Genomic DNA, 24966 nt, shown 5'->3' with positions numbered 1-24966 from the left:
TAATACAATCTTTCTTAAGGCAAAATCATTGATTCCCAGAGCATCTAATATCAATCATCTACAATGACAACCAAGTGTTTATCTCCAGCCTTGCCCACTTTGCACCTCCCTCTGGATGTTTTGATATATCAGATACCAAAAATTCAACATCTCAAAGCAAGACAAATCCCAATATCTTCCTCCACAAAAGCTGGTCTTTATGCAACATAGTTTTTGAGCAGTAGCACAAACCTAGTTTTTGAGCAGCTGCACAAATATCTATCCATTAATGCAATAACTATTTCCTCTCTACTCCCAACCTTGTTCACAGTCAGTCCAACATCAAGGACTTCAGTATTACCTCTTATATATCTGTTGACTCATTAGACTGAGATTCGTAAAGACAGGGACTGGGACTCACTATTTTCACTGTTGTATTTCCTAAACTCTGTATAGTATCTAACCCCAAATAGGTATTTAATAAATGTTGGATGAATAAATGAATGTACATATATATTTTAGTCTACAACAATCAGTGGAATATAAAATATTTCTATCATTCGGGGTCAAGTAAGGAAAATAGAAGTCAATATTTAAAATGAAGGAATATTATTACACAGAATTAGTTACACAGTTGACAGAAATTTTGTAAAGCAAACTAGGGACATTAAAGGAAACTAAAGATTTCAGAGAGGAAAGCTACTAACTCCTAGGCTGGAGGGACAAAGAAAGGGGATACAATTACTCAGGTACAGAGACTAGTGTCATGAATAGCAGCTGAGTGTGATGTGTATATTCTGTATGTGCTGGAGCCATTGGGAAAAATGAAATCCTTCCCAGAAATAATAGCTGAGGAATGGAGATGGGGATACATAGCACACTATCTCCAGTTGATGTTTCTTAGTATTCACACGGCCAGAAGTGTATATCACAGGAACTTGGGAATGCAGCCTGCCTGTATGCAGTATAATATATATATATACAAGGTCAGTCCAGAACTTATCCAGCCATACAGTATGCAAAATAAAGACATTTATTGAAAAAGATACAAGATACAAGAAACATTGTACATAGGACAATGATGCTGCAGTCCCCTTCAATGTAGGTACTTTGGGACCTCACACAGGTCTCCCAATTGCCACAGCTGCCCTGTCATATTTTCCTGAATCTCATAAAGAGTATGAAATTTCTTGCCTTTCAAAGGTGATTTTGTTTTTGGAAAAGCCAGAAGTTGCAGGGCACCAAATCTGGGCTGTAGAGGTGCTGAGTCACCTGGGTGATTTGATGTTTTGCCAAAAACTCTGCATGAAACATGATGCATGAGTGGGCACATTGTTGTGTCAAGCTGCCAGTCACCCAGTTACCCATACTGTGACCTTCTGAATCATTTGAATAGTTTCCACAGGGCAATGTTCAAGCTTAATGAAAAATTTGATGTGGATTCATTGCTCTACTCACTCATTTTGAATGAGATGGCCACACAGTAAATATTTTCACTGAATAACATCTACCACTCCCACTGACTAAGTACAGTGAAGTCATCATTGTTCACACATGTGCATTCCAGTGCACTCCTTTTGGCTGCCAGGTTACATCGATATCATGCAAACCATTCTTATTATATTCACAATGGCTGGACTTTTTCCGGACAGGTCTCATTCATATATATAAATAGATATGAATTATAATGAATTATATATTACAATATATGTATGTATTTTACACTACAGCGTTACAACATATCAGAAAAGAGTGAGATAAAAACACAATATATTGAAATAGTCTAAAGACTGCCAGTTTGCCTAAATATATGAGAAAAATTCTAAACTCTTGTTCCCAGGGTAAGATTCACTGAGTACCTGAACAAAAGTAATTTAATGATATTTGATCTTATGGACTATGAAGTGATATAATTCTCTAGGTATATCAATTAGTATTGACATCAACAAAACAAGTATTTTTCGCAATAAGATTCATTAGATAAGAGATAGTGCCTAAAAGTTCTATCTTTCACTCGTTTATTTGTTGAGCATCAAACTTTATAGTTGACAAATAAAGACAAATAATGTGTGGAATAAGTTATATGTGGAATCCAACAAGTCATACAGATAGAAACAGAGAGTATAATGGTGGTTATTAGGGGGTTTGGAGTAGGGAAAATGGGGAGATGTTGGCCAAAGGGTACAAACTTTCAGAGGTAAGATGACTGTATACTGGAGATCCAATGTACAGAATGGTGACATAATTTAGATTTTCTAAGAGAGTAGATCTCACCACACATACACACAAAATGGTCACCATGTGAAGTGATAGATATGTTGATTCACTAATGTGATTATATATATGTCAAATCATGTTGTGCACCTTAAACATATACAATTTTACTTGTCAATAATACCTCCCAGAGTGAGGGAAAAGATCTCTTTGATGACTTTGACAAAAATATAATTTAGAACTTTAAATGTATTATATATTAAACCAAAGTAATCAATCATTGTATTTAAACTTAGTTAAAGGCAGCTACCTATGATTTAACTAACTGAACCTCAAAGTTTCCAATCATCTATGTACAAAGCACAAGTGATCTTACTTTTGAGCATGATATCTATGGGGTAACTCATCTTTACCAAATATCTTGAACCTAGTAGGCACTTTATAGGAAACAAACAAAACCACAAACTCAGTACACAGTAGCAATGGCCTCATACTGAAAAAAATTAAGCCTGATTCCAAATCTCTCTTTGATCACATTTAGTTCATTTTTCTTTTCATTAGGATGAATTAGCTTGCACGGCAATGGTATATAAATTCCTACATGCATCTGACAAAATATTTAGTCTGAGGCTTTAAGAAATTTGCATTGAAAAATAAATCACCTCAGTGATCAGCTGAATTATGTAGCTGTTACGGAGAATGTATGGTAGGTTTATTTAACCAGTTATTCTATTGAATTAATTTATTTAATGACGCTGTCTTGTAAGAATTATTACCTATCACCTCCCTACTAATCTGAAACTGAGGACTCCATGTTGCCTATCAGGAAATCGAGCTAACTTCACATTTCTTTTTTTTTTTTTTCATTAAAAACCCAATTACTTCTACCTATGCTAAAGACAGTAGATCCTAAACATATCTCTCAATCCAAGTCAATTCTTTCTTGAAGTTTTGCTTTCACAAATCACTTTCTAATCACACAATTTTGATACAATGGGGTGTACATATTTCTTTTGTTATTGACATATTTTTTTCTTCTCATAATTGTTGTAAGAATCTTTTGAATGTACCTATTTCTTATATATAGCATATACATGGATGACCTAAATATTCTTATTTTGTATAATCATTTTATCTTGTCTTCTCCTCTTCTTACCTAATTATATTCCATAATCAGCTTTTACAGTCTTTTTCCTGTACTTTTTTTTTCTGCCTGCAATTCTCTGCTCCAGTTTTTCTGTTGGTATGATAACCTAGTTATATTTACCTCTTGTATATCTGCACTGGCTGGAGAAAAATACAAAGGCTTTGATTGGTCTAAGTTTGACTAGACTCTCTTTAAAGTCATGGCAACCACCAAAGCTCAAGTGGGTTTTATGATGGCCAGCAACTATACTTTCCCACTCCCCCATATGAGATGGGACTATTTAAATCTCTTGTCTCTCTAAAATCTCCAACCACACCTTGTCAAAACAAATGTTCAAGTATTGACTCGCCTCATACTTTATTGACACAAATTTTCAATTATTTATGTGCCTCCTACTTTATTAATAAAAAAGAAGCAAAGTCAAACTTCAACAAACTCCCACTCTTTTAATCTACTCACTCACACACTCTTTCCTATCTGATGATAGAGGTGAATTAGTCATGCTTGTATCTGACATCAATCTATCTGTTCACTGCACAATTTCCCAACTATAAAACAAAGGATTTACCACCATGTTTCTGTTATATCATCAACCTAAGTATATTTAGCCATTCTATTGAAAGTCATTGCCTAAGATATCAGATTTCAGAAAAAAAGTGATATTGTCCGTATCCTTTAATTACTTTTAAGTAAGTTAGAACAATCACTTAAAAACTCAATTTAATTTTAAATTAATGAAAAACATTAAAATGTAAAGTTTTGTAAAAAGAAATAAGATTTAAGCATATACAGAACCCTAGTTTCTGAACATAACAGGAAAATAATAATAAAACTCTAACCATAGCTGTTTGCCTAAAAGGCACCCCAGATTGTTTCTAGATATAGCTAAGGGAGAGTAAAATAATTTTTACTCTGACAACACTTGACTGGTTCATGATTATAATCTTCCTTTTCATTTCCCAAAATGTTCATAAGAAAAATGCCATCAGATGGGAAATTATATTTTTTTAAGATTCACAAAGAAATGCTGTAAAGTATTTCATAAAAATATAATTATATAGGAGCACAATTCCACACTTCAATCCACCTTTTTTTTAATGGCATATACTCCAAACTCACTTTCCGACCCAAGCATTATTGTTGTGATTTCCATTTAACATCTCTTCCTTTTCGGAAATATACAATTGGGACTAACGCAAAATCAAACTCTCTGCCCGTGAAATTCTTTGAAGTTTATTTAGCATGAGAACCTAGGAAATGTTCTATAAATATTCATAAGCTGGCAGTTACCCATAGCTGAGATATAGTTGAGGTATGAAAATAAAAGCTGTTCGAAAAGTTCAACCCGATTATTTTAAATTGAGGTAGGAACTTTTCTCATGCGGTCATGCATGACTGAAGTATTTTAAATAGTTCATTTTATTTTGACATTTTCCATGTTATATCCATTATTAATGTAAAATAAACTTAGGCAATAGATGTTATTCCTTTCATTTGTCACTCTGATATTTGCTTGTAGATTGTCATAAATAGGAAAATATGTTTATAACCCTGGCAATACTTAGCAGTACCTCATTATAATTTGTCCCTCACACTTCTTTATGTGATGTCTGACAACTTTCTACTTTCAGCTAAACTTATTTACAATATTTATTAAGCATTTAGCAAAACCAATTTTTCCTATTTACCAAAACAGAAATCTATTTACTATAGAAATAATTCAAAAATTATCTTTATAATTTTTATAAATATATACATACAAGGTGATTGCTAGGATGGTCAATTTTTTGACAAACTCTGAAATATATTACCATAATTATTATATTTAGAGTATTGCACTATCTCTGAATTTATTTTTATTGGCTAAAAGTGTAATGGGTAGGTAGGACCAGAGGTCTCTGGAAAACTGGGAGACCCCAGGTCCAGGGGGACTCCCCCAAAGCAAAAAGGCAGCAGGGTAGGAAGGGTGCCATTGGAGCAGAAGGCACAGTGCTTAAGGCACATTGCCTAACAAACATAACAATGGCAGATTAGCCCCCCGCCTTCCTGAAAGGAGGGGCTGCAGAAGGAGGCTGCTGCCTGGGGCAAACTGAAAACAAAGAAAATGTGATTGTGAGAATAGTGCCAGCTGAGTCACTCCTGGTTTATCGGGGTTGGGGGAGCTCATACAGTACCTGCGTGATGTGCAGGGATGGATGTCCCACTCTGAATGAACAGATGCCAGTGCGCCTGTGCGTGGCTAGGAAACCTCTGTCCAGACTAAAGGTGGCAGCCTAAAGAGGGTCAAAGGCCTGGGGAGCTAACAAAAATGGCAGACAATGGTGCACCAGAGGAAATGCTGTATATTCCCACAGGCTTCCGGGTCACCTGGGATTTCAGGAGGGCTTTAAAGCAAAGGCACAGAAGAGCTTGCTCTCTTGGTTCTGTTCTTGGTTCAGCACTTGGTATGGAGAAGTCTCTCTCGTGGTACACGGGCTTAAGAGCTTGGTGCATGTTCTCTGGGCTTTTGGCATTTTGGATGTCTAGGCCACTGGCCCTGCTCCAGACACAGACAGGAGCGCTCATGGGAGCAGGCAGATGCCAGGTCCACAGGGGGCTTAGACCCCTCATGGATAGAAGCCCACTCCTGGAGGCAGGGTCCCACACTGGAACGTGTGGCTCCCTGGGCTCCAGCCCCTGGGACACTATGGCACATGGGTGCTGGACCGCCGCATGGAGACTTAGAGCAGTGCACCCCAGATCCTGAAGGTGAGAGCTGCTGCAAGAAGGTCGTGATTCTGAAACCCACCTGTGCACATGCCAGAGAGGATGGAGATCTATTTACGTCACTGGCTTAAGGACAGATACGGAAATGGGGAAATTTCTAGGCATGGTTTTGGCTTGCAGTCTTTTGGGGAGCAAGAGAACTTTTGAGTATCATGGGAGACAAGGGTTCAGAGTAGGAGTGTTCTCAGCCCTCACAAATTTGGCACCTGTAAATAAAAACCTATTTCCTTCAATGCAAATCATTGGGTCATATATAAGGGCAAAAAGCAGCTGAATCCCAGTCTACATGGTTACAAAAGAAAAGCTATATAAATGATAAAAATAAATGTTGCCTGTTCCCCGGATTAAACTGAGTAGTATAAAAAGGTCTTTGATCATAATTTAAAAAAATTCATAGAGCTTAGATCTAACTTAAAGTATGTACATGTTACCATATATTATTTAAAATATATAAATAAAATAGATGAATAATTTTTTCTATTATATTGAAATTATTCTGAAGATAATTAATTTTATCTTTGTTATTCTTACTTTATAATTATCACAATCTCGCAATTATTTTTATAACTTATAAAAGGGTTGACATTTTATGCAGAAGACAATTTTCTCTGGGAGGAAATTTTAAAATCAGTATGCCTATGTTATACTAATAAAGTTAATAATGCTTTGGAGTGGAATGGTTGAGAAATATGACTGTTATTTTTGCCTCACTAAACTTCTAGGGAAAAAAATAGACCATGTTTATACTACAGTGTTTGAAATGAATCAGATCAAGCCTTTGGTTATCTTTCATTATTCTTCATTTTAATATAGCCCAGAAACATCAGATAAATTTTACAAATTTTCTTAAAATGGTTCCAGGGAAATGAGACCATTTAAAAATGTTCCTCTATATTCAATCAAGTCATACCACACAAACTTATTAATAATCTTATATATTTAACTTACAATGTGGGGCAAAAGTAGATTTATAGTTGTTCATATGGAAAAAAACAATAACTAATAAATAAGAGTATAAGAATAAACTGTTTCACATACTCACAACTGTAAACCTACTTTTGCCCCACCCTATAATTTTTAATAGAAGAAAAGTTTCTACACAGACCATAAGTGTATAATTCAAGTGCCTATAGATATAGATATAACTATAAGTGTTATACTTGTGTGTGTGTGTGTGTGTGTGTATGTGTGTTACACTTGTGTGACAACTACTGTTAAACCAAAATATAGTATAGGTAATTTTCATCACCTTGAAAGTATCCTTGTGCCTTTCAGTAAAACTCAAGCTCCATCAATAACTAAATAACTACTCTTCTAGGTTTTACCATCATAAATTAGATTTGCCTGATTTTGAAGTCCATATAAATTATACAGTAACTCCTCTTTTATCTCTGATTACCCTCACTCAATAAAAATGTTTTGAGGTACAACCAAATTGTAACATGTACTAGTAGCTTATTCCTGTTGTGTTTGTGTTAAAAAATAAAACCCTCGTGTTTGCTTTCCACTATTGGGAGGCAAGGTCTAGGCCCTTATATTTCAGGCCTGTTAGAAATAGCTTCATTTGTGTTAGATTTTTGGCTACCAGACAATCTAACAACATGATTTATAATGGGAGCTGAATGACATGCAGTATCAGTTTTTCCTTCAGAGAGACCGGGGACTAAATGTATTTTCCAAACTCATGAAAGGGCTTAAAGACAAGCCAAAGGTGAATAAGTCACAGTAAAAATTCTGGGCACCAAGGCTTGGGTGAACTTCCTTGGTCAACAGTTCTATTTTATCACACATCAATACAAGAAAATAAGGCACCTATGATTGAATGAGGGGAAGAACAATGGAAGCTCTGTGCTTGGTACAGTATTCCCTCACTTATCGTGGATATTACATTCTAGACCCTCCTGCCATACGTAAAAATCTGCCAAGTAGGAACCTTACATTTATTTTAGTATTTATATATATTTTAAGGCTTTATAAACCCTTCCCACACACTTATAAACCATTCCTAGTTCCTTATTAACCTTTCCCGCTGCCTTATTAACATTTTCTACACTTTTATTAACACTACTTATGTTCTTTAACATATTCTACACTCCCAAACCAATGTTACTTTAATGACATACATATACAATACTGCAAAATCCCATGGTATAGCAAAAAATCCACAAAAATAATTAAATATAATATTAAAAATCCTGGCAAAACCAGCTTCCCAGGTGAGCCACAGTGGGTGCAAGGCTAGCGCACTGGCCACTGCATATAGGTGCAATCCACCACTGTGCCCAGACATCCCCAGCCCACCCCAATAGGTGCCAAACGAAAGCACTGGCCACTGCGCCCAAGCACCCAAGCAGGCACAAGACCAGTGGGCAGACTGCCGAGCACAGGTGCCAATGGCCTTGCCCCAACAGGCACAAAATCAACTCACCGGCTGCCATGCACGGGTGCCTACCAGGCACACCCTAACAGGCGCGAGGCTAACATGTCGAATGCTGTGCACAGACACCTCTGACCTGCCCCAATTAGCACCAAACCGTTGTGCCGGTTGCCCCAATAGACCCACAACAAACCCGCCCACCGGTGGGTAGAGGCCTGCCCCTCTGCCAGAACAGAAGAGCAACCAGTCTGCTTTGGACTCATCCACCCCAGTGCCCAGTGGGTCAACCCACCCCTGGCCTGCACAAGGGAATGCACTCGCCTCCGAATGAGGCCAAAAGACCGTGAAATGAACTAGCGACACTTCGTTATAAGTTTTCCGTGCTGGCTCTCAAGAAAGAGCTGGGAGAGCAGCAGACTAGGTCCCAGTACAGAAGCACCCCAAGTGCTACAAGAGAACTCACTTAAGCAGACTGCTTCCCTCCAAGTAGTGTCAGTTGGAGGCAGCAGCTCAACAACTGTATACAAGAAGGTCATACCATGAAGGCAGAAAATAAAAGCAGGTCAATCTAAGAAGCAGAAAGAAGACCAGTGCCCAAAATGGGGAGGCAGAATAACACCCCACCAAACAGAAACAACACTACACCAAAAAGAAAGGAGGAATTCTCAGAAGGAGGGATAGATGAAATAGAAGCAAGCAAGCTATCAGAAATGGAATTCAAAACAATAGTAATGATGAAGCTCAATGAACTTGACAAACTCAAAGAAAACTACAATGAACTCCAAGGGAACTATAAAGAACTCCGGGGAAACTACAAAAGACTAGAGGGAGGCTACAAGGAAGTTACTGAGAACTACACCAGCATATAAAAGGACATAAAAACTATCAATAAGGACCAGGAAGAAATGAAGAATACAATGTCTAAACTGAAGAACGCAGTAGAATCTATCAAAAGCTGGCTAAATGAAGCGGAGGATCAGATCAGTGAGTTAGAGGACAACGTAGAAAAAAATTTCCAGACAATACAACAAAATGAAATAAGACTGAAAAAGAACAAAGAAGGTTGAAGAGAACTACAAGACAACATGAGAAGAAACAACATTAGGATCATAAGGATACAAGACGGAGAAGAAGAGCAAGGAATAGAAAACCTGATTGAAAAAGTAATGACAGAAAATTTTCCTAACTTGATGAGAGAAAAAGTCATGCAAGTCCAGAAAGTACAGAGGGTTCCAATGAAGAGGAACCCAAAATGGCCCACTCCAAGGCACATCATAATTAAAATGGCAACATTCAAAGACAAAGTCAGAATCCTAAAAGCAGCAAGAGAAAAACAGCAAATAACATATAAAGGAACTCCGATAAGACTATCAACTGATTTCTCAACAGAAACACTACGAGCCAGAGGGAACGGCAAAAAAAATTTCAAACAATGAAAAATAAAGGCCTACAACCAAGAATATTCTACCTAGCAAGGCTCTCATTCAAAATGGAAGGTGAAATAAGGAGTTTCTCAGACAAAAAAAGACTAAAAGAATACGTCTCCACCAAACCAGCATTGCAAGAGATGCTAAAGGGAATGCTGTAGGACAAAAAATAAAAAGAGAGAGGGAGAGGAACACAGGTACAAACAGAAATGAATAAATACCTGTCAATAATAACCTTAAATTCAAATGGATTAAATGCTTCAACCAAAAGACATAGGGTAGTGGAATGGATATGAAAACATGACCCACATATATGCTGTCTACAAGAGACACACCTCAAAACAAAAGATTTACACAGACTAAAAGTGAAGAGATGGAAAAAAGTATTCCAAGCAAAAGGGCATGAAAAAAAAGCTGGGGCAGCAATACTCATATCAAGCAAAACAGATTTCACAGCAAAGGCAATGAAAAGAGATAAAGAATGACATTTTATAATACTTAAGGGGAAAATCCATAAAGAAGATATAACCCTTATAAACATATATGTAGCCAATATTGGTGAATCGAAATTTATAAGGGAAATATTGAAAGACTACAGAAAATATGTCAACAGCAACATGCTCATAGTAGGGGACTTTAATACCTCATTGTCAACAATGGACAGATCTTTGAAGCAAAGAAACACCAAGGATATTGAAGCATTGAACAACGCTTTACACAAAATGGACTTCATTGATATATATATATATATATATGAAACTTTCCACCCCAAAGAAGCAAAATATACATTCTTTTCTAATGCACATGGGACATTTTCAAAGATAGACCACATAGTAGGACACAAAACAAGCCTCAACAAATTCAAGAAAACTGAAATTATATCAAGCATCTTCTCAGATCACAATGCCTTGAAACTAAAAATCAACCTCTAGGAAAAAACTCAAAATCATTCAAACTCATGAAGAATGAATAACATGCTATTAAATAATGAATGGGTTAACAATGACATCAAGAAAGAAATCAAGAAGTTTCTGGAAACAAATGATAATGAGCACACACACAACAGTCTAAAACCTATGGGACACAGCAAAAGCAGTCCTGAGAGAAAGGTTCATAGCAATACCAGCCTACCTAAAAAGGATAGAAGAATCTCAAATAAAAAATCTAACCCTAAAGCTATAAGAACTAGAACAACAACAACAAACAAAGTTCAGGGTGAGTAGAAGCAAGGACATCATCAAGATAAGAGTAGAATTAAATGACATAGAGAGTAAACAATTCAAAAGATCAACAAAAGTAGGAGCTGGTTCTTTGAAAAAATAAACAAAATCGACAAGCCTTTAGCCAGGCTCATCAAGAAAAAAAGAGAAGGACCCAAATAAACAAAATCAGAAATGAAAGAGAAGAAATCACGACTGATACCACAGAAATAAAAAAGCATTGAAAGAAATTACTACAAACAACTCTGGCAAGAAACTTGACAACCTAGAAAAAATGGAAAAATTTCTAGAAACATATAATCTTTCAAAACTAAATCAAGAACAAGCAGAAAGCCTGAACAGGCGAATAACAAAGAGTGAAATTGAAACAGTAATCAAAAAACTCCCAGCACACAAAAGCCCTGGACCAGATGGCTTCACAGGCAAATTTTACAAAACATTTAGGGAAGAACTAACACCTATTCTTCTCAAACTATTCCAAAAAATCCAAGAGAGGGAAAACTCCCAAACTCTTTCTATGAAGCCAGAATTACCCTAATTCCAAAACCAGATAAAGACACAACAAAGAAAGAACACTACAGGCTCATATCACTAATGAACATACATGCTAAAATCCTCAACAAAATATTGGTAAACCAGATCCAGCAACACATTAAAAGGATCATAGATCACAATCAAGTGGGATTCATCCCAAGGGTGCAAGGATGGTTTAATATTTGCAAATCAATAAATGTAATACAACACACAAACAAAATGAAAGACAAAAACCACATGATCATATAATAGATGTTGAAAAGGCATTTGATAAAGTACAACACCCATTTATGATGAAAACATTCAGCAAACTGGGAACAGAGGGAGCATACCTCAACATAATAAAAGCCATATATGAGAAACCCGAAGCCAATATCATACTCAATGGATAAAAACTGAAAGTATTCCACCTGAGATCAGGAACAAGACAAGGATGTTCACTCTCTCTACTCCTATTCAACATAGTATTGGAAGTTCTAGCCACAGCAATCAGACAAGAAAAGGAAATAAAAGGCATCCAAATTGGAAAAGAGGCAGTAAAATCTCACTATTTGCAGAAGACATGATAGTGTACATAAAAAAAACCCTTTAGACTCCATGAATAAACTCCTCAACCTAATAAGTGAATTTAGCAAAATAGTAGGGTACAAAGTCAATATTCAGAAATCGAAGGCATTTCTGTACACCAACAATAAAATATCATAGATAGAAACTAGAAATATATCCCATTTACTATGGCAACAAGAAAAATAAAGTACCTAGGAATAAATTTAACCAAGGAGGTAAAAGACCTGTACTCAGAAAACTACATAACCCTGAAGAAATAAATTAAGGAAGATACAAATAAATGGAAGCATACACCATGTTCATGGATGAGAAGAATCAACATCATTAAAATGCCCATACTACCCAAAGCATTTTGTAGATTCAATGCGATACCTATTAAAATACCAGTGATGTTTTTTATAGACCTAGAACAAATACTTCAAAAATTATATGGAACCAAAAAAGATCCTGAATAGCCACAGAAACCTTGAGACAGAAGAACTCAATAGGAGTAATCCCAATAACTGACATAAAACTATACTATAAGGCCAATGTAATCAAAACAGCCTGGTACTTGCATAAGAACAGATGTATAGAACAATGGGACAGAGTAGAGAGCCCATAAATAAACACAGGCTTCTATGGTCAACTAATATTTGACAAAGGGGGAAGGAACATAAAATTGAATGAGAAAAGCCTCTGCGACAAATGGTGCTGGGAGAACTGGACAGGGACATGCAAAAAAATGAAACTAGATTACCAACTTACACCACACACGAGAATAAACTCAAGATGGATCAAAGACTTAAACGTAAAACGTGACACCATAAAAGTCCTAGAGGAAAACATAGGCAGGAAAATTTTAGAAATCCCACGTAACAATATTTTCATGGATACATCTCCTGAGGCAAGAGAAATAAAGGAAAAAATAAACAAATGGGACTACATCAAATTAAAGAGTTTCTGCTCAACAAAAGAAAATATCAGCAGAATGAAAAGGAAACCAACCATATGGGAAAACATATTTGCCAATGATACATCAGATAAGGGATTGATCTCTAACATATATTAAAAACTATATATTTCAACACAAAGAAGACAGACAGTCCAAAGAAAAAATGGGCAAAGGACCTGAACAAACATTCCTCCAAGGAGGATACACAGAGGGTCCATAAGCATATGAAAGAATGCTCAACATCACTAGCCATCAGAGAGATGCAAATAAAAACCACAATGAGATACCTTTACACCAGTCAGAATGGCCATCATCAACAAATCAACAAACAACAAGTGCTGGCGAGGATGTGGAGAAACCGGAACCCTACTGCACTGTTGGTGGGAATGCAGACTGGTGCAGCCACTATGGAAAACAGTATGGAATTTTCTCAAAAAACTAAAAATGGAACTGCCTGTTGAACCAGCAATTCCACTTCTAGGGTTATACCTGAAGAATCCTGAAACCCCAATTCAAAAGAACTTATGCACTTCTATGTTCATAGTAGCATTGTTTACAATAGCCAAGTGCTGGAAACAGCCTAAGTGCCCATCAGTAGATGAGTGAATTATAAAACAGTGGTACATTTACACAATGGAATACTATGTAGCAGAAAGAAAGAAGGAACTCCTGCCATTTGTGACAACATGGATGGATCTAGAGAGAATTATGCTTAGTGAAATAAGCCAGGCAGTGAAAGAAAAATACCATATGATCTCACCTGATACAGGAGACTAATGAAAAACACAAACAAATGAACAAAATTGAACAAGAAAGGGTAACAGTTATCAGGGGGCAGGGAGAAGGGAGTGAAGGGGGTAAGTAGGGGAAGGGTTTAGTAAAGGAACTAATATAAATAATCCATGAAAATGGAAATGGGGTCAGGATCGACTGAGGGAGAAGGGGTGGGTTGGGTGGGAGGTAGCAATGAGGGAAAACGTGGGGACAATTATAATAGAAAAACAATAAAAATCAAATTAAAATTTAAAAAAATCCCATGATACGCTGAGGCTGTGATAAGTGAACCGTGATATAGAAAGGGACTACTGAATTTTTCTTGAAGTCTAACTCTATGCACTTTTTCTTTTAGCTATTTTTTAAGCTTTACTGGGGTATATTTACCAAACATAAATTGCATATATTGAATGTATACAACTTGACATTTTGAAATATGTATACATTGTGAAATGATCGGCACATTCAAGCCAATTAACATAGCAATCATCTCACACAGTTATTTTGTTTGTGTATATATGTGTGTGAGAAGGACAAAACTTAGTATCTATACTCTTAGCAAATTTCAAGTACACAACACAGCACTGTTAAGTATAGTTGCATTGTTGTACATGAGATCTCCAAAACTGTTCATCTTGCATAACTGAAACTTTGTATCCCTTAACCAATATTTACCCATTTCTCACATTCTAACCCCTGGCAACCACTATTCTGTGCACTGCTTCTATGACTAACTTTTATATATTTTTATTTTTTAACTTAATGTATGGGAGTGACATTGGTTAATAAAGTTAATAGATTTCAAGTGTAAAATTTTCTGATACATTACCTGTATAGATTGTACATATAAGTGAGATTATTTCCATGTCTGGAAATAGAGACACACAAGAGACTAAGAAACATACTATTTTCTTGTTTATAACAGTATTCCCAGTGCCTAAATCACAGCATCCAATAACAGCCTCTCAATAGATACCAGTAAAATAAATCATTTTTAATGGTGATTCAGAAGGATCAGCTATCCCTGTACTCTTTTCTCACAAGACTCTCTCTGAGAACAAATTAAATGGTGAGAAGGTAGTATCAAACACAGATCTTTGAGGTTAAATATTGACTTAGGATCTTAAATTTTCAGCAAACTAGGTTATGGTATCAAATATTATTCATTTTGCAGAAAGGATACCTATTCGCTCCAGATATATGTCATTTATCTCTCAAAAGAGAAGGAGTACCAACATTGATAAAGACTGCTTACTAATCCTGAGTGCTGTCCTCACCTCTGAGTGTACAAATTTGGGCAATTTATAGATGTCTTTTTAGTGACTGGCACTAGCTTTGACCTTCTTTAAGAAATTGGCTCGATAAATTAACACAGGTGCCTACCTCCCACTTCTATGAAATTAGTTACACTCACATATCCTGCTGAAAGTAGATGTAGGCAGGAATATTCTATGACTCCAGACCATCTGGACAAGTAATCAAATCGCAGATGAGCACTTGATCAAAGGGGCAACAAGCTATGTTTTCAGTAGTGTAATGCAAAGTCCTTGCCAATTTTGGACAGTGGTTTCTAACAAAGCTGGTCAAAATATTTTCAACTGATAGAGTAAAAAAGTAACCATTAAGCTTTTGGTGGGGAAATAAGATAGATACAAAGAGAAGAGTTGAGATATGTTGATGGCAGAACAATTAAATGAATATCCACAGCCTGCAGACTTGAATTTTTAGTAACCTGTTTTTATTCCTGGAAATTTATAGACCAACTACATTTTTGCTCTTTCCAAAGCTTGATTGTCTTTTTAGGTTTTGCATGAATCATGACCTTGCACCCTGTGTAGCTCCATAATTTTCTCACATATAAAATAATTTGAGTGAATCTCTGTTTCTTGTGACAAAATCCACTTAATTAAAATGATCTTGCATGGAGCTCATTTTACCCACATGACCACACATCCTACATCACTGACATCTTAGGTATAACTTATGATAAGAGTTTCCAACAGTCTTTATCTTCACTTTAATTTTTCTCATCTATTATTAAAATTTTGTTATTGAAGAAAAAAGTATTTCATCTGTTTAAGGAAGAGCAGGTTCTGTTGTCATTTGCATCTCCTCCTTTGCCCCCCAATCCATATCTTGTAGAAATTCTCATCACTCTTCTTCCATCTCTCTTATTTGTTTTCTTATTCCATAACTTTACCTCAGCTTAGAAATATGTATAATATTCTTTCACATCCTAAGGTAAAATACTCTTTTGTCCAATGTTTTTCTCTGTCGATATTAACTATTTACCATCACATTTCTTGAAATAACTTAGGTTCATGTCTTCCAATTCTTATGGAATATTTATGCCTTGATTCATTCCAAAATGGTTTCCACCAAACTTCTCTATTATAAATTCTCCTTAATATCACAAAGGAAAAATTCACAAAGTAAAATGTCCTCTTTTTATTGTACATAATCATACTGAAGTATATGATTCAATTAATAATGCCATCTGTCTTTTTTACATCCACAAATTGCCCCTAAGGGCTACAAAAGGACAAGAAATAGAAGGGCCAGAGAGGCATCCTATGGGGACAAATAACAAGAAAAAGATCTGCTTGGCTTTTAGACTTTAGTACTCTTGTGAATGTTCTCTCAGAACTTCTATAATTTTACTTTTCTTATCTTCTAAATGTACATATTTTGTGTGTTAGCCTTAAGAAAAATCTTAAGTGAACAAGTTACTACTAAACACCAGACTTCTATGTGTAATTTTACAACTCCGCATGAGTATTCCCTATTTTCCAATCTTCTGCATGTCTCAAGAACCTACCTGTTTGATTCTCATTAATGAATTATCTTAATCTGTAGCTTATGGTTAGATTTGCCCAACAAAGACTAGTAATAGAAGGTCAATGAAAGAAGAAAAGTACATTTCAATTATTTATTTTGTTATCTCTCTTTCACTGGGACTCCCAAAATTTGCTGACATTTATACACTAAATATTATAGTTTTTATATGTAGGTTCTCTTTACACAAATCTTTTACTCTGAATTATGGTACTAAGTGCCTCCTCTTTATAGTTAGGGACATTTAGTAGCTATTATAAATCCTAGGGTTTCCATAAACATTTTATTAAACTTTTCTCTAATTACATAAAGTATGTTGTTTCCTCTCAAGGCACAGACAGATAAAGCACTCTATATATTTAGGAATTTTCACTTTCATTCATATTTTGGGCTGTTCTCTTTTTGTTGTGTACCCCTAAAAATTAAGCAAATTATCATCTCTCTATAAACAATCTCTAACTTTTTTGGCATCAGGGACTGGTTTTGTGGAAGACACAATTTTTACACAAACAATGGGGGGCAGGAGTTGTGGGAGGGGAGACAGGAGCAGATTTCAGGCAGTAATGCCAGCGAAACTTCGCTTATTGGCCTCTGCTCACCTCCTGCTGTGCGGCCTGGCTCCTAACAGGCCACTGATGGTACCAGTGTGCTGCCCTGGTGTTGGGGTCCCATGCGGTCTTTTCCACAACTCTGGACCATAAAATTATTCTTAATCACTCAAGCATCTTGACACAAGTACTAGAAATTAGCCAGTGGTAGCTGACTACCACTGTTCTCACCCTGATTACCATTTACATACTCACCTGGATGTAATGTTTCTGGATCTCACCTTCTTTTTTTTTTAAATGCATCTTCCCTGCAAAGTCACTTGGAATTTTGCTCATAGTTTCTAGTTTTTGGCATTTCGCCTCTACACAGGATAAAGAGTTTTAAGTCAGGCTTAATAATAGGCCCTTTTTCTAACCGTACATACTCCATTAGAATTATATTTGTTTATATAAAATAAACTATATTAGCATAATTTTGAAATATATGAGACATATTTAGCATTTCCTTTAATTTTTTCTTTAAGCTCTAGCTTCTTTATCTGTCTACATAAGGTGTTCATTATACAAATAAAAGTGATTCACATAAAGAACATAGTTCTGGTCCTGGTATAAAACTGGTATTTGATTTGTGGTAGCTATTAGTACTAGTAGTATTTTTCAATGGACATTCAACGAGTGTCTATATTCTACCGTATTCGAAACTGAATACATTGACTTCTTCTGAGTCATGGACATTGAATAAACTGGACTGGTAAAAAATCAGAAGTAAGAGACCCTGATTTTCACTTCACTGAAACCAACACATAGCTGGATAAACCTTAGCACTCCTATTTTTCAAAGATTTCTAATCTCTTTGTAAGGATAAAATGGATTTTGATGTTTTTCATACATCTGGTGAGGTGGCAAAGAACCTGAATTAAACTTAAGAATTATATAAATGTAGATGAACTAATTTGCAAGTTAAAATAACATACTCTTGTCTAGACAAAGTCACAAAGAATGGATATATCTTTAAGGTCTATCTCCAAAGATAGCTCTTGTTGCAAGATGAACCATGGTTCTAAGTCTGGGATTATTAAGACAGACAAAAACACATTGAGGAATGAGCAATATTTTTTTTTAATTATTCTGATGTAAAGGTCTCTGCTGATATACTGGATGTTGTATTTCCTGAATTTTCATAGAAATGACCTAGTTAATAGGTAGAAGATAACCTATCTCTTCAGGCAAGAGAAACAAAATAAAAACAAATGGGATCATATCAAACTAAAGTTTTTGCACAACGAAGGAAACTATCAACAAAATGAAAAAACCCATTGTGTGGTAGAACGCTTTATCTAATGATACATCTGGTTAAGGGTTAATATCCAAAATTTATAAAGAACTTATGCAACTCAGCACCAAAAATCCCCCAAACAACCCAGTTAAAAAATGGACAAAGAACCTGAATAGACACTTCTCTAAAGAGAACATACAGATGACCAACAAACATGTAAAAAATTGTTCAATATCACTAACCATCAAGGTAATGCAAATTAAAACCACAATAAAATATCCCCTCACATCTGCCAGTATGGCTACTATCAATAAATCAACAAAAAACAAGTGCTGGAGAGGATGTGGAGAAAAGGGAACCCTGGCGCACTGTTGGTAGGAATGCAGACTGGTGCAGCCACTGTGGAAAACAGAATTAAATTTCCTCAAAAAAATAAAAATGGAACTGCTTTATGATCCAGAGTTTCTACTTGTAGAAATATATTAGAAGAAACCTGAAACACTTATTTGAAATAAAATATGCACCCCTATGTTCATTGCGGCATTATTTGCAATAGCCAAGATTTGGGTGTAGCTCCGGTGCCCATCGGCAGATGAGTAGGTAAAAAAGCTGTGGTGCAATTACATAATGAAATGCTACTTGGCCATAAAAAGGAAGGAAATCTTACCTTTTGTGACAGCATGGATGGACCTGGAGAGTATTATACTATGTGAAATAACCCAGTCAGAGAAAGACAAATACCATATGAACAAAATAAATAAACAAAACAGAAATAGCCTCATAGATACAGAGAACATACTGACATCTGTTAGAGGGAAGGAGTGTTGGGGGGCTGAGTGAAAAAAGTGAAGGGAATTAGGCAAAAAATATTTATAAACTGATGACAATAGGGTGATTACTGGAAGGAAAAGCAGGTGGGGAGAGGTAGAAGAGGAAAGTAGGAGGTAATATGATGATAAAAGGAGACTTGACTTTCGATGGTGAATACACAATACAATATACAGATGACTTATTATAGAATCATATACAGTAGTCCCTCTCTATAGCGTGGTTCACTTATCATGGCCTCACTGTTTTGCAGGATTTAAAAAAATATTGTATTTAATTATTTACTCGGATTTTTTGCTATTTCGCGGGATTTTTCAGTACTGTATACATATTTATATGCATAGTACTTGTGATTTTAATAATTTTTGCCTAAAATTTTTCAAAAAATATAAATATATAATAAATGATTCTAACATTAAAAGAATATTAAATCAAGCCCTGGATGCTGTGGCTCAGTGGATTGAGCATTGGCCTGGAAGCCAAGTGTCGCTGGTTCGATTCCCAGTCAGGGCACATTACTAGGTTGCATATCAGGTCCCCAGGTAGGGGCATGAGTGAGAGGCAACCACACAGTAAAAAAAAAAAAAGAATATTAAATCAAAATAAAATACTGCACACTGTTTACAGTATGAATTTTTTTTTTTTTTTTTTTTGTGGACGAACACATACATTATGCTGAAAATGAGATGTACTCTCCAGCTCGTTTGCCTACATGAGATTGTACACGGCACACAATTGGCTGATTGATGGAAGGTGACCAACCAGATCATTGTCTTGTGTATCCTGGGCACTGATTGGCTCAGTAACCATAGCATCAGTTGGTCTGCTATCTCGCACTGTGCGCATACATTCAGCATCCCGCGTTGTCCACTTCACTCCTTCCTCCAATCGCTGTGCGTAGTTTTGCTCTGCGATGTTGTGTTTTGTGAAATTTTCCTTAAAGACTGAATTCATTGCAAGCCCTATGATGCCACCCAAATGTTTTGCATCTTCTAATGATTCTGGCAGTGAACCCAAGTGCCAGAGGAAGATGCTTACCATAAAAGAGAAGGTGGAACTTCTCATCATGTTGAAGAAAGGGAGAAGCTATGCATCTGTTGGCTGCCATTACAGGATCAACAAGTCTACAGTTCACTATATAAAGAAGAATGAGAAGAATATCAGGTCTACAGCATCAGTGACTTTCAACAAAACAGCAAAGAGGGTGGTTACTTCCTGCAATCCTGCAATAAGATCATTGTGAAGATGGAGTCTATGTTAGCTGTGTGGATAAACGATTGCAGAAGAAAGATTATCTTGCTGGATACAGACACCATCCAGATGAAGGCCAAGCAACTGTATGATCATTTAGTAGCAAAAAGGGATGATCATGATGGTGATGAGAATGAAGAAGAGGACGACGCTGACGACACTGAAGCAGGACCTTCAAGTGCTTCTCCAATCAGACCAACCCCATTCAATGTCAGCAAGGGCTGGTTTGACAAATTTCAGAAATGCTTTGGACTCAAGAGTGTTTCTCTGCATGGAGAGGCTGCCTCTGCTAATAAAACCAGAGCTGAGGAGTATGTGAACAACACATTCAAAGACATCAATGAGGAAGGAGGCTATAAGCCTGAACAGGTTTTCAACACGGATGAAACAGGCTTAATCTGGAAACAGATACCATCTTGCACTTTCATTATGAAGGAAGAAGCAAAAGGCCCTGGTTTCAAGGCTCAAAAAGATAGGGTAACTTTAATATGTGTGGGAATGCTGCCGGCTTTATGGTAAAGCCAAGGGCTTATTTATAAATCCAAGAACCCAAGGGCCCTAAAAAACAAAAATAAGAATATGTTGCCTGTGTACTGGATGCACAACCTTAAGGCTTGGATCGCAAAACTCCTCACAACTGATTGGCTTCATCAGTGTTTTATCCCAGAGGTTAAGGTTTATGTGGAAGAAAAAAACCTTGATATCAGAGTGCTTCTGATAATGGGCAATGCTGGAACCCATGCTGTCGACCTGATGTAGGGTGGCGTGCAGATAGACTTCTTGCCACCAAACACCGCATTGCTCATTCAGCCAATGGATCAAGGTGTTATTCACGTTTTTAAGGTGCTCTACACCCAAAACGCCCTGCAAAACCTCATTGAAGCTATGGACTCAGATGAAGACTTCTCGCTAAAGGCATACTGGCATGAGTACACAACTGCATCATGTCTCCAAAGTATTCAAAAGACCATATAGGAGATGAAGAGTGAGACTTTGAATGCCAGCTGGAAAAAAATGTGGCCAGAAGTGGTCCATGATTACACAGGATTCTCTCCTGATGAAATCCATCACTCTGGTGGATAAGGCCATGAAGCTGGCAAAAATACTTGGAGGAGAGGGCTTCACTGACATGACTACTGAAGATGTAAGTACCATGATTGATGTGCACTCCCAAATGTTGATAGACGAAGACCTGGAGGAGCTGACTGAGTCAGCAATTGAAGCAGAAGGTGAGGAACAAGGTGAACAATGAACAATGGGTTGAAGAAGAGGAGGAGCTTGGCCTAACACTTGATCATCTTGCAACCATGGTCAGAATGGCCAAAGAACTTCAACAAGTGGCTGAAGAATAGGACCCCTATATGGTTCATTCATTGCAGTTTGCAAATTCAATTGACAGTGCCATGTAAGTTTACAAAAAAGTTCTCATTCAAAAGAAGAAGCAGCACCAGCAACTCCCAATAACTATGTTCATCACTCAGACAAAGAGGTCAGTTACACCTATACCTTTAGCAGAAGTAGAAGTTATGGATACGGCCGAAGATACTACTGCACCACCTGAAGAAGCACCTGATGAAGTGGTACCTTTAGAAGAGCTGTAATGCTCTTCTTTGCTGTGCACTACATTTATCTCATCTTCATCACCTTCATCCTCACAGCTAATTCATCATCTTCATCATTCAAGTTGTTGTATACTTCACTGGTGAGTACCCATATAAAATTTTACAGTACTGTATATGTATGTTGTTAAAGTTCAGTAGGTTTAAGAGTGTAGAATATGTTTAAGAACATAAGTAGTGTTTATAAAAGTGTGGAAAAGGTTAATAAGGGAGTGGGAATGGTTTATAAGTGTGTGGGAAGGGTTTATAAAGCCTTAAAATACATATAAATACTAAAATAAATGTAAGGTTCCTGCTTCATGGGTTTTCACCTATTGTGGGGGTTCTAGAATGTAATACCTGCGATAAGTGAGGGAATACTATAATTGAAACCTATATAATTTTATAAACCTATGTCACCTCAATAAATTCAATAAAATTATATATGCATTTTCATGCTAGAGTAGCATTTTACATGATTTAGTATCAAGGTTTTGTTTTTATTTTCATCATATGGACAATATCATTGCAACCTAGTAAACAGTCACACCCCACCAATTTCATAAGTCCTCAAATTTTTACACTAATGTTTAATATTTTGATAATACATGCAGATTTTACATTTTATGGATTCTTCTCCTAGCAATTCATTGAAGGCAAAGGATGAACTCTGTCTTATTCAGAACGATATTTCATAAATGGAAGATTAATAACTTTTGAAGAAATCAGTGCTAACTAAGCATGACCTACTTCCTTTATTATGTATCTTTAGAATAATGCAGTTTCTTTACATTTAAGTTTTATAAAGAACAGTGAGATATCCTAATTCTTATAATAGACTTAAATGTGTCAAGTCATGGAATTTGATAGATACTTATCTTCAAAAACAAGTAAGATAAAGATGAAAAAGACTTGCTTATGTTTTCCAACAAATTATTTTTAAAATAATGAAAGTTTCATATTCTTTTTTCAGAACCACTATAGCATATCAATAGTTTTTTCTAACTAGTAAGGATTATTCCAACTTTTTCAACATGCTTCTATGCATACATTAATGTATACAATATTCTAAAGATTATAATGTAGAAAATATGAATTATATCAAGAATAGATTAAAATACATTAAGCTATATCAAATTCTTGGTTAACTATATGCCAAAACCCCCAAATTTCTGCAAAAGGTCTGAATTCTGAAGTAGTTTTTAAAAAGCAACCCCTTATGTGTACTAATAATGTTCAAAAAGCAATCAAAACATTTTATTTTTATATTTTTAATTAATTTTCTGAGTAGACGTAAAGACATATTCTGACTGATCAGGGAATCAGCAAAATTATATGGAACTTATACTAAGTGCTGAATACTAGGAATAGGAAAATGGATCAAAAACTTGTGGAGTTTGTATTCTCATGTGAGAGACTGACATTAAATAAATACCAGGTGCACAACAGTATAGGGTTTGAGAGTTTAAGACTCATTAATATCAACCCTGCAGCTAGAGATGCATATGGATAGAAAATATTTATTTTTAGTTTGACTTCTCTACAAAACCATAGACTCATATCAAACTGCCTGATCGAATCTTCTTTTGAGTGTCAAATGGAACTTTTTTTCTGTATACACCTAAAACTGAATCTTGTCTTCCCCCCAAATCTTTCTTACCCACAACTTTTCACATCTCTGCTCATGTACTAGATGCTGTACTTGCTGCCAAGATCCCTCATCAGCTCTGAGGCCGCCATTCCCTCTGACGCCAGAAGTGTTGGCTGCTTAGACATCACAGCTGAGTCTTTCTCCTAGAATTTCTGGATCTTAACGGATGACAGCTGATGTGCCAAAATTATGTCCCATCCCCAGCAGAAGTTTGTATTCAGTGAATACTCAATGCAGAGGTACAGAGGCCCAACCCTCTTAGCTGAAATTTGAACAATTCAGAGAGTTCATCTTAGCTCCAGTGTTCCTAGTAGCATCAAGGCCTCCACTGCAGTGGAGTAATATTTCAACTTCTACCTGCATTCTATCTACTGCCCCTCTCCTTTTTATATTTTTCTTACAGTAATTTGTCTCCCACAGTAAACCACCTAATGAAATCTCCACTCAGATTCTGTTTCCTAGAGATTTTGACTGATGAGAGCTGATCCTAGATCCTAAATGTGATCTTAGACAGCAGATTTTAAATTGGTATTGGGGAGCTGAATTACCAACTGGCTGACAGGCATGAAAATGCTATCACTGTGGGTAGATAGTACTGACAGCCTCTGGCAAACTCTAGTGGTGCCATTGTTACATATTCACAGATGTGTAGGAATCTTAGTAAACTAAATATAGCCTTGCATACAATACATCAAGCATTTGAGAGGTTAGAGAAAATTCTAATTATAAAGACAATGAGTGCTTTAGAGGAAAACAATGAAGGGCTAAGGGTAATTAATTAGTAATTTAAGATAAAGTATGAAAACTAAAGGGCTTCCTGGGCAGAATATAAAAAGACCCTCTCCTCCTGGAGCTGAAGGACAGATAAAGCTGAGGATGAGGCACAGGGTGTCATTATAATGGTAGCAGAGTTCCAGGGAAAGTTTAATTCTTAGTCCAAGCCTTACCTGGGAGGAAGGGATTCTGAGACTTAAGATGTATACATCTGGCTCAATACACTTGAAAATCTGCAGATTTGAACCAATCCCCAGTTCTTGTTT

The sequence above is a fragment of the Furipterus horrens genome, unplaced genomic scaffold (assembly GCF_987537825.1).
Source record: "Furipterus horrens unplaced genomic scaffold, mFurHor1.1.pri manual_scaffold_4, whole genome shotgun sequence".
NCBI lineage: Eukaryota > Metazoa > Chordata > Mammalia > Chiroptera > Furipteridae > Furipterus > Furipterus horrens.
Note: the sequence above shows the minus strand (reverse complement) of the source record.